Below are 12894 nucleotides of genomic sequence, written 5' to 3'. Positions count from 1 at the left end.
AACAACTCACAATCTGTTTCATTAACATTAAGATCATTACGTAAAATAAAGTTAATTGATTTGTGGACAAAAATACTAAGACCACCACCAGCGTAGATTTTTCAATTAGATCTTTCTGATTGCATTCCTTCACGACAGTATGGCATCATAAAAGCTCATAAATCAGACGAAAACTATATAATGAGACCAGTGGTTTCCACTACCGGTACTCTGCATTATGGTTCCTCAGAATATTTTTTAAAAATAGTACAACCAACTCTAAATAAAATAAGGTTACTAAATTCCTCTTCATTTGCCAACGAAACGAAATCTTGTGTTATTTATTCTAATGAAATTCAAGTCTCATTTGATGTGGTAGCTTTTTACCCCTTGGATCCAATTGACAAAGCGATTTATGTGATTATTGGCATACTCAACATTGATAAAGATGATCTTCAAAAAAGGACTAGGTTAACTATTAGTGACATCGCACATCGTCGTTGTTGCAGAGGCATTTTTGCAACATTTGGGAACAAATACTTTGAGATTTGCGGAAATAAACTTATTCTCACCGAAGTCATTCAAAAGGTATGTAGATGACAGCCATGCAAAATTTGACTCTTTTGACGTTAGATTTAGTTGGTCGATGTCGCACAACATAACCTAACATAACTTTAACGTTGGATTGATGTCGTGTGTCCACTAGATAAAATTCTTTTTTTGTTGTTTTATTTTATCATTGGCTCCAAAATTATTAAACAATTCAACAGTTTTTTTGTTATTATCTGCGACTTTATCAGATTTTAAAGATTTCTCTGATTCAGTTATTCCATAAACTGTCATTTTTGGCTCTTTTATTTCTTTCATTTTGTTTATTGATAGCTGCATTTACTACCAATAGTTGATCTGGTGATCGTTTTTATACGCTGCGTTAGCTATAATCCATTCAGTTTTTAAGTGCATGAAAATCTATAGAGTTCTCTTCCATAGTTTTAATTACATTGTAAAGAATTTAAATAGGATTTAAATTTTTTTTACAATTTTTAAGACCCCTTGTGACATTTTTGTGAAGGCCTTGTCCAGGTGGTCATTCAGACTTCCTCTTGTGTTGTGGTTGCAATATCCAGGTTTTTTTTAGTTGTTGATTTCGCCTTTTACTATAAATACAATTTTCATATAAATACATATACAAAAAAATAAATAGTTGGAGCAAGAAAAAGACATAATATCACCATTTTTATAAAAACGTAATTTACAAATATTTTATTATAAAGACACAAATACATAAACTAGAAGATAATATCGTATTGTTTTATATAAGTTAATACATAAAAAAAGCAAATAGTTATTGCTTAACTCCTTACATTTTTTACAGTAGCAAAAAACAAAAAAAAAGTATTTCATACGTATAGCATTCTGAGAGAGAGGTAATATTAGCCTTCTTAAGAAGCGTTGACGTAGGACGCATTTTATGTTCGAAACTATTATTTACCTATGCTCACCGCCATTTTTGTTTCTACAAGCTGTCTATTAAAAATACTTTAACTCTGTCCATAAAAAATCATTTATAAGTTTGTGCGTAGACAGTGACCCTTCATTAAAATAATTATAAATTGTAACCAAACTAACAAACAATTATTAAATGTTGTGTGCATGAATGTTTTAAAAAAGAAATATTATAAAGATAAAAAAAAAATAAAAAAGAAGTAATATTATTAGTAATTTTTATTAGAACTCTACTGCGTTAAATATTTATCATAACCTATATTGTGTTCGTGAATTTTAATGTTTTAAAATTAAATTTAATTACCAAGTATTTCAAAACACGTCAAAGAAACCATTTTTCTTACCACGATATAAACATTAATAGAGCAAGAGCCCTTGGCTGCCAGACCTACGTTATTTTATAAAAGCTAAAAATTTCTCAGCGTCTGTTTCCAACACAAGTGGGAACGATGGTCATATATGTATTTTAGATCATAGTGGCGTTGGTTGGTAACAGGTACCAAAGGTTTTTTAAAAACCAGCTAAACTATGTCAAATTATAAAGCGTAATTTTCTGACAATTTTGTTCCTAGTAGTATTAGATTTCATGCCATCCATTCCTAGACACTTATCATGGTGGCGACCCCTTGCCAGACACCCTTAAGCTACGAAAAATTGTAATTAATAATAACAACATTGTCGGTTTTATATCTAAAAACATTCTAGCGAAAACCTTAGTTACATAACAATAGGTGACATATGGGGTACAGTAATTAAAAATGAAAAAATCATTTTACCAAAAATTCATTTTTATATCAATAAAATCATAGAATTTTCCTATTTTTTTGTTGAATTGCAAAAAAAACTTAGGTATCTACATCTAATTTTTGTTTAAAATAATTCAGTATCAATTTTTATCCATAGCAACGCTTTGATTTTTCCGTTGCTACGCATTTTTGCGATGAAATTATACCACAAAATGCAATAAAAACACCTTTATACTGACTGTATAATACAAAGTACTGTTATTCACCTATATCTTCTTGTTTATTGACTTGATTTATGCGCGTTTATTGCACACAAGACAGCTATTTGTACCACTTTATATTCTTGTAAAGGTTATTTGTGACTCTATGCCTTAGTTTTTTTTTAATATCTTGTCTAAATAAGTGCTATGGATGGATCAAACAGCAAAGTATTTTTAAAAAAGCTTTACCAAATGTAAAATCAAAATTTCATGAAAACAGTGATAAAAGGGTTTACATTTTTAAAAAAACCACTGCTATACTTTCAGGCTGAAGTTCGATTGAAAATATTCAAGGCTCATCCTCCTTCAATAAGCCGTCGAACAAATAATTTGTACAGGATTTTGTAAATATAAATGAAGATATTAACTTTATTATGAGATTTATTTTACCTTAAAATATAGTTATGCTTCTTAGAATGTGAAGATTTTGTAAATTTACAATTTGATTCTTCTAAAAAAGTAAGTCTTGGTATTGGACTGTAAACTTGTTGCAATGGATGTTAATAAGAAACTGTTTATTTATTTATCTACTACTATTGCTAAAAAGAACTCTAATGCAAAGCAAAATGATCTAGTTAAATGTGTGTTTGACCACTTAAACACACATTTAACTAGATCATTTGACACATAAACTCTAATGTTGTAGCATTACGTTAATTAGGTTAAAGATTGCAATCAGTTTTGTCTGTGCATCAAAATGTTCATGTTACAAATTCCAATATAAAAGTTTAGCAACAAGAATGACATATTTTTGAATTTTTTTATTCTAGCTGTTGTGAACACTATCAAACCAATAATTATAGTCATTTCTTCTGATAACTTCCCTGAAAAATGTTTACATGAAAAAAGACAGATTTCCAATGAATCACTAAATCAAGTTATACGAGATGTCTAAACTGTATACATGTTGAAAAAACTGCTCTAAGTGTATTAAAATTTTTAGATAACTTTTTAATGAGTTTGGAATGACATTTAGTAATAATGGGCAAAATTGTAGTTTATGAAGGACACCAAACAAGTCTCGGAAGCAGAAAAGCAATGGAACCATAAATCAAAATCGAGAAAAAAAAAAATGTTATTAGAAATACAAAATAGTTTTTGTGATTTAAAAAAAACATTAGTTAATGTAATTTTAAAATGAGAAGATTTTTGAACTTAGTTTGTTTCCTTTTTTTTTTTACTTGCATTTTTCTCAAAATCATGTTTTTTGGGCTGGTGACGGAGTTATTTTCAAAACTGATTATCAAATTGATTTGAAATTTGGCCTACTTATTTATTGTATTAGTATTTACAGCATACACTAGAATAATCTTTACTGTTTCTCTCGTTTAGTATTTTTTAAAGATTTTTTGCCCTTAAATTAACCCATTTTTGCCCAAATTTACAAAAATGCTGATAATTTATCGAGTTTTGGACCTAACTTAAATTCTTTTAGTCCATGACATAATGACACATAATATATCACCAGGCAAAATTTTAATTATAAATTATGAAAGGTTGCTGAAAAATCTTTGTCGCCTTTTACCCCGTTTTTTGACCTTTAATTATTTTTAAATAATAATTTTTAAAAAATTTTTAAAATTTTATTTAGTTTTAAATAGTAAATTATACAATTTGAGGAAAAAAAAAACATTTGTAAAAGTTGAATACAAATCTTTTTTCTAATTACTGTACTACCATCTTAGTTAAAAAAACGGCATTTAAAGACATTATACAGTTAAGAAAATACCGCAGCAGAAAAGAATACAATTGCAATCTGGTTAACTAGATATTAGTATTGAGGGATATTGTTTTCAAATGAAAACAATAAATAATAATATAACCTAAATATAATCTATATACAAATTCAACCAAAATTACTAGTTTACTATATTATTTTGTGTATACTTTTAATAATATATAATTTTAATATGAATGATATAATATAATAACACATTATATTATATCATTCATATTAAAGATGTAATTTTGATTATATTATATTATATTATTATACTATAGATATATCTTATATAACTAGGATTGAATTCCTACAATTCAAACATATTTTGAGACCCTTTTTAATTTTCAATTTTAGCATTAAAAGATGGAAATTAGTAATGCGTATGTCCTCCATTACACTGGATCACCTTAAAAGTTCTGCCTTTCATTGACTCCACTAGTCGTTGAAGTGTAGTTTGATCCAACTCGGACCATGCTTCATGGATTTTACACTTTAACTCAGTAACGGTTTTAAATTGGTGTCCGGCTGCTTTAGCGTCATAAACTTTTCTTGATAGCATTCCCCACACGTTCTCGATTGGATTTAAATCCGGGCTACAAGCTGGCCATTCGAGAATCGGGATGTTGTGGTCTTTAAACCATTTCATAGAATGCCTAGATGTGTGAATTGCAGCATTATCTTGCTGAAATATGGCATTATCATCCATATTTTCATCCATATAAGTTATGAGAACATCATCCAACATTTCTGTATACTTTATCGAGTTCATTTTAGGTAAACCACAACACAGAGTCAATTTTCTTGAATAAGAAAATCCACCCCAAACCATTAAACTTCCTCCTCCATAACATCGTTTTGTTTGTGGGTCATTTATTCCTCTTAGATTATGCCAATAACAACTGTAAGAGTCCGGACCATCTATATTGAACTTTTTTCATCTGAAAATATTACGTTTTGCCACTCATGAGTCCAATGCATATGGTTTTTAGCAAACTGTAATCTAGCAATTTTATGGTGTTTTTTTAACATTGGTTTTTGGTGTGGTTTCTTCCACTTTACGTTTGGTGTTGTACGTAGAATATGTGCAACATGTTTATTGGTGACAGGCAATACAAATTTATCCTTTATTTGTGTTGCATTCAATTATACTTGGTTGCTTCGAAGCGAATTCGATTAATTTGCCGATTTGTTAATACTTTGTTGCCGTTTGTTGCTTTTTTTACACCGTAATTGTCACCTTTTGCAATGTAGTTTCGTACAACGTGGTCAGATCTTTCAATTTTTCTTGCTATTTCTTGTATAGAAAGTGCTGGTGAGATTTCTGAGCCACGATATAGATAAATTTGTATTTTTTCAGCACCTGTCAAATACTTTTGTTTAGGCATTTCGTAAAATGCAATAAAAATGATACTGGCAGAGCAAAAGATCAAATTACACTAAAATTTATCAATTTATTTGTTTAAAAGTGATTAAAAATCAATAATTACCGTTGTTAATCTGATTGCGTCTATAGATATATTCCAATTAAAAAATGTGCTTTTGTATATCAAACATACTCTCATGTTAATAAAGACACATAGAAAAAAAATTTTTGTGGTTTTTATTAGCCCACAACACAGCAACTATTTTGATAATAACTTATATGCATATCAGTTGACAATACATAGAAAAAAATTAAGATAAAGAGAAAAAAATTGATGCGTCTAAACGAATATGCCTCAGTGTATATTAAACTAATTGATTGCTTCATCAGTTATGCAAATATATCATGGGTAAGTACGCAACCATAAAATTTAAAAAAAATTATAGCTTACATACACATACGTGCAGAATCAATTACTTTAAAAATAAGCGTGAATACGCTAAACGTATAATGAAAGATATGAAACTGATGGATATTTTTAAATTAAACATCAATCAGCATTTAACTTTTATATATCGATTCAACAATAATCTCTCTCATGAAAACTTTAATAACAAGTTCGAAATAAATAGAAATGAAAACTATTATCTAAGAGCAAATATAAGTTATACAAATAAACTGTCTTAAAACTTTAATAAATATACTGAATATAGCATTGCATAACGATGACCAAATGTATGGAATATTTATCAAAAAGGATTCAAATATATGGCAAAGTCATTAAGTTTAGTTTCTAATCAAAATAGAAAATTTTCAAATTCAAGTTAAACCTTTTTTTAAATTTTGATTATTTAAAAGATTTAAATAATCAAAATTTAAAAAAAGGTTTTGTCGGCTAAAAAAAAAATCCTCAAACTATCTACTTAGCTAACTTAAGATAAATAGTCTAAGTCCCATTTTGCCAACTGTATCTAAAAAAAGTTCCAATTTGCCGACTGAAAGTGCAAAAAAGCCCTTGTTTGCTGACTTATTATGAAAATATTTATTGAATGATGGGGATATCTCACCCCCCGACACCCCATTCGTGGCAATCTAGCAAAACGGATTAACTCCCCAAAAATTAATTCCTTGTTAAAACATTTTATCTCCCCGGTTAATAAATCTCGAAACAAATAACCGCGAGAGTTAAAATATTTTAAAATATGGCGAAATTGATTAACCAGAGGCTAAAATTTCTCAAACACCCACCGAATTAAATTAATCTTATTAAAAATATAATTATAATGTTTCAATTTTTCATTGTTATATTATTTAATTAGAAATTTCTGATTAGAAGAACAAAATTTTTGAGTACTATACTCAGAAACTTTTTTAATTAAAATACTCAAAATAGGTAGTTTAGGAGTATAGTCTTCAGATATAGTCAAAAATATTCAGTTTTTTTGTTTTGGTTTTATTAATTTGTTTCTGCAAAGTTTAGATTTTTATAGTTTGTTATTCAATTTATTTATCAAATCAGCTTCTCTTATATCAGAAATTAAGTTGCTCCATGGCTTTACAATCCGATTGGTAAAAAAAAGATGCAGATATGAGTAAAAGAATCGAGGCAGTATGAGGCAAATAAAAAATAGTTGCAAAGTACAAGTATATGTATAAAAATAATTATGATAGAATTAAAGAATTAGTTGTATTAATAAATAAAACAGTTAATAAAAAAAAAATTTTACTCAAAAGAGAATTTATTTTTTTCTATAAAGTTTATAAATTAGGGTAGAGCGGGGCATATAGAGACACTTAAAAAATAAATGCTAGTTGTAGATAAACTAATCATAATTAACGCTTTTTTTATCAGCTCCCTAAAATTCATTGATATAAGGAAACGAATAAACAAAAAAAAAATTCTAAAAATAAGCTCTGACAACCAAAGTAACGAAACTCTATACTAGCAAAATTTCTACATTTTGCAAGTGGTTGCAATCCAAGTGGGTGGAATTCAAGTGGGTGGAATTCAAGTGGGTGGAATGCAAGTGGGTGGGGCAAAGCGGGAGAGTTAAAAAACAGCTGTTATTCTTTAATTTGAAAGCTTTAAAATTGATAAAAAATAATTTATTTTATCATTTAAACATGTTCAGACATTAAAATCTCAAAAAAAGTAACATACCCATACAAATTACATGCCCATACACCCATACACCCATACACCATACACCACATGCCATACACCCATACACCACATAAAAAGGAATAGCAACTAAAATAAATTAAAAAAATTTAATTTCATTATAAAATACTTTTAAAAAAACAAACTTAAAAGATTGTTCTAAAACTTAAGTAGGGCAAAACTAGTATATATTATTAAATTGGTAACTTCTATTAAATTTAAAATTAAACAAAAGTATTATGGAGTACATAAATCACACAAAAAATAATCAAAAATGTTACTAAATAATAAATATATCATTTGGTAATACTTTTGATGAGCTGGCTTATTAGCATGATATGCCAATGTGGAGCAAATTAATATATCTTATATTCATTTGTAGCTTTTCAAATTTTAAGTTCCTGTTTGTTCACAGCTAAAACTGCATTTCATTCCATTTTGGATGGTTGATCTTTCTTATATAATTTTTTACCATCGTTGTTTACATTAAACACTATTAATAATGGAAGTTAAATTGTAAAAATAACAATTTCTTTGAATCTATTACAAATATTGCTTTTCAAAATAATGAAAATAATATTTTAGATTAAAAATAAAATCATCAAACTGTAGACAAAGTTGTAGTAATATAGTCAATTATATAAATAACTTGTTGTCCTGATATGCCCCACAAAATTCATTTTACTAAAATTAAAACCATTCAAAAAGTTCAATTTCAACTAGTTAAACAGCATTAAGTTTTGGTTTTGCATAAGAAATTTTTTGCAAGCGGTTAGAAAAAAATGCTCTTATTTATCATAAGTATGATTAATCGCTTGTAAAAAAAAAAAATGCCTTAAAAAGTGCCGAATAATCTATTTTTCTCAATAATAGAATATTACTTAAAAATTGCCTTCTTTAATGGGAGAATTCCCCTCCCGTAGAATAGCCTCCTATAAATATTTGTTTTATTGCACGACAAACAGCATTTAGTATTCTCCTTAATGGTGTTGTATATACTGATGGTGTTGTATATACTGATGGTGTTGTATATACTGATGGTGTTGTATATACTGATGGTGTTGTATATACTGATGGTGTTGTATATACTGATGGTGTTGTATATACTGATGGTGTTGTATATACTGATGGTGGTGTTTTAAAGTTAAACAATAAGTAGTTGGAACATGGTCAAATACCAAATTATTTTTATTCTTTTTTATTTTTAATTCATAATATTTATCAAGAGTAGCCAAATTTTCACAGCTTTCGCATAAATTTCGGTTGGTAAATACACTCTAATATGTAAATAAGTCAGGATTGTTTTCCGGATATTTAGACAATGAATACTTTTCAAAAATAAAATTAATTTGGTTTTTTTATCTTATTTTTATAACATTTATAACAATTATTTAACAGTGCATGCATCTAATTTATAAATATTCAAATAAACCTTTTTTTTAAAGACTCAAGAAAATGACTTAAATAAAAAGTTACCTTTCTAATTTTTTCTTTGAAAAGCATGTTGTCCAGCCGTGCTGTTATAGAAGACCAGATTGCGATTACAAAGTAAAATCTACAAGTTCCCATACCATATCATTCGGTACCGCACCATATCATACGATACCGTACCATATCGTATATAAAGTGCTTTTAAAAAATTATCATGCATTTATCTTTCCCTTGTTTTTAACAAAACTACAACCTGGTTTTATGTTTAATAAAAAAAATTTTATAATTATACATAAAATTTTTACACTTAATTGAACTTTTTATTTTTTATTTTTATGAATATTTCAAAAACTGAACAATTTAATAAACTAAAAGATAAAAAAGAAAATATATGGAAATAAAACAACGTTGTCATGAAAGTAGTAAAACGGTCGTCAAAAAACCTTATTGATTAAGATAGGTGTCACTTTCTTCCGTCTATAATATATTTATTAAATCCGGTGAGTTCTTTCACAACATTGCAATGAATTGTAATAAAGTAATCCGATGTCTTGTTAGTTACTTGAACAATTTTTTATATTGATTTTTAAAAATTTTCCGTTTAAGTTTTAGTTTTACATAATAATCTAAACGCATCTTTTTTTTAATGTTACTTCCCCAAGTGCATTTACATTAAAATGCAAAATTACTTGAAATGATTTTTCATTTAGATTTTTTTTTTAATAATCCGTTGTTTTGTAACATGATATTTAACTGAGTTCTGTGAAAACTTCTGTACCATTCCTCGACCTCTGTACCATTCCTCGACTTAAGAGGAGACTTTTCTATTCATAACTAAAAATAATAAAAGCAAATAAAATATAAAAAGTAATCCTAGTTTCGTTGATACCACAAAATAAAATTTAAAAAATGGTTTAAATTTTGCTGGAATCTATTTCTATTAGGAAAATAGATTTCAGATTTCAGCACGTTTTGCAATCTTAACTAAAAAAATGGATCTAAGTATCTGCTACAAGGTCTTGAAAACAAAGATCTAGACAGCTTTGAATAACAAATGCATCTACGAAATCTCAAGTACTGTATTTAAAGATCATAACTTCAATTACTTTAAACTAATCGAGCCCTTAAAAATCAAGACAACGAATTATGAAAATTGTACAAAAACTTGAACAAAAAAATTGCGTATTCAACAAAAATGGAAAGATAAACTCTGATATTCCAGGTTAGGTTCTGTGAGGGATCAGTAAAAGTTTCCAATTTTTTTAAGGTTCTGTGAGAGATCAGTAAAAAGCTCTGATTTTTTAGGTTATGCGAGGTATCAATGAAAAAGTTAAATTTCAGCTATTACTATAATTGATGAGGTACTCAATTTTATTTGAGAGTGTGTCATACTTTATCTTTATTTGAGAGTATCCCAGGTAACACATTATACAACAATAACTTTTTAAACTATATTTAACTTTTTAAACTTTATTATAAACTTTAAAAATCGTAGTTTTTTATCAAAAAGATCCCTAAATTCGATAAGAAGTAAAAAATTTAACTAGTCATTTGAAAAAACCTGGCTAGATTTTCAGTGAAACAAAATGGGCTTACAAACATGAAAATTTTTGTATATTAAGTTAAAATTTTAAGTAGGAAAAAAAAAAGATTAAAAAGAAAAATATAAGAAATGCTGGACTCAAATAAAAAGAGATATAGGAGGTTTGGAGATAATTTGATTTTGAAATAAGTTATAAAGTTGTGAATGAATGTAAGTGTGTTCCATTGTGTTTAAAGAAAATATTGATTCTGAATATTAAGTGATCTATATTGAAAAATTGTGATTTAGTTTGTATTATATTTTGTTTGGAACGGATTTAAGTCTTTATTTACTAATATTGATGTAAATTATGTTATCCTCAATAATAAAAATTATCAATGCTTCAAAATTTAAATTCTTATCCTTTTTTAAATATAAAATAATATATTATTTTCTCTATAACTTGTTTACATTGTGTTAAGACAATTGTGTTTATATATTAACTATATTATATTAACTTAAAATTATATTATATTCACTTAAAATTATATTATATTAACTTAAAATTATATTATACTAACTTAAAATTATATCATATTAACTTAAAATTGTTTAACTTGATTATAAACTTTTCATGTTATTTGCTATTATATTAACTTAATATTATATTAACTTAATCTTATATTAACTTAATATTATGTTATATTAACTTAAAGTTGTTCAACTTGATGATAAACTTTTCATGTTATTTGCTTTGAAATAATCAAAAATTTTATCAACTATACTTTTAAAAAGAACTTCTTTAAAATTAATAAATAAAAATAGACTACCTTTTTCATAATTTTTTCCACAAAGTTTTGCTTTTTAATTTTTATTTTTTTTTAAGTTACAATGCGTTTATAAAAGTTCATGGATGAATAGAAGGGACTTGGCGATAAGACAACTTTGTGTTTTATTGCCAAGTCTCTGATTGTTTTATTTATTTTTTTTGTATTCGCAATCTTTATATATCTTAATACACAAAATATGTAAATGAAGTACTCAAATTTAATTTAAATAAATAAAAACAAGGTGTATGGCAGACTCAATTTATTTAATTACACTGCAAGTGATTAAAAGCACCTCAAGTATCACAAAAAAGCAAAGAAAAAGATGATTTAGACAACTTGCTTATTTAAATTTCAAACGTATTGTCAGAGGCTGTGGTACTTGATGGACTCAAGTACGAGACGTACTTGAGTCGATCAAGCACTACAGCCTCACGATTCTGGTATTTTTATACTTTTAACTAGTGTTAGTAGCTAGAGTTAATGCAGAAAAGACGTCCTTCTTTACGTTCCGCCCCACTGGGACAGTTCAGAGCAGTGGCCTAGCTAGCATGGGTGACACCCGGGGCGGACATCGATGGTGTCACCCCTTGAAAACGGTTAAAATTAACATTATGTAAAAGAAAAAAAAACAGATATGCTTAAAGTATGATTTTAATTCAACAATTTAGTTAAACATTAAAAAAAGTATTCCTGTACCATTTATAACCGCATATATTAATGCTTGTAAAATAAGTAAAAAGTTAATAAGGAAAATAAAATGAACAATATATCTTCAATACTTTAAGCAAAACATAAATGAAGAACTTCGACATAAATAAATTTTTGTTAACATTAAAATATCAGTTATTTAAAAGTTTTCATTTCCCTTAAAGCTGCAAACCTGTCAATCACACCATCAAAATCATTATCTTTCACCATATCACTTTCAATTGATATTATAGCCAGATCGGAATGTCTTGACTGTCCCATGGTGATCGCAAATAGTTCTTTACAAGTTTCACTTTTGAAAAGCTCTTCTCATATGAAGCCACAGACACACATATTGTAAGAAATAACTGTTAGTGAGAGTATTGGAAGAGATTCAAGGAAATCCCAGTAAACTATGAATTTTAAAATATTAAATATTGACTAGTCTCTGGCTTTGTGGATATCAAGATCTGCTGCCGTCATGTGTCTTCTAAGCCTTGGTATTTCTTTTAAAAGCTCTACTTTGGATAGCTCATCATAGAAAATGGTCAATTTTGGAACTGACACACTCAACTCTTCTCCAATTGCTGATAAAAGATTCTCGACTTGAACAGCCTCAAACATATTTGCTACTTCCTTGATTGCTGTTAATCTGGTCTGCAGTTCAGAAATAAAACGATCAATAC

General features: G+C 27.5%; 1 long non-coding RNA gene across 1 annotated transcript; it reads right to left on the bottom strand.

The window, feature by feature from the left end:
* Positions 1–9453, bottom strand: LOC136081081 (uncharacterized). The gene is made up of 3 exons (XR_010638875.1): positions 9215–9453; positions 7739–7828; positions 1–1136 (listed from the first exon to the last, which is right to left on the bottom strand). It is a non-coding gene; the product is annotated as an uncharacterized LOC136081081 (long non-coding RNA).
* Between the last annotated feature and the right edge of the window lie 3441 nt (positions 9454–12894).

The sequence above is a fragment of the Hydra vulgaris genome, chromosome 06 (genome assembly GCF_038396675.1).
Source record: "Hydra vulgaris chromosome 06, alternate assembly HydraT2T_AEP".
Classification (NCBI taxonomy): Eukaryota; Metazoa; Cnidaria; class Hydrozoa; order Anthoathecata; family Hydridae; genus Hydra; species Hydra vulgaris.
This window is presented reverse-complemented; position numbering and strand designations above follow the sequence as displayed.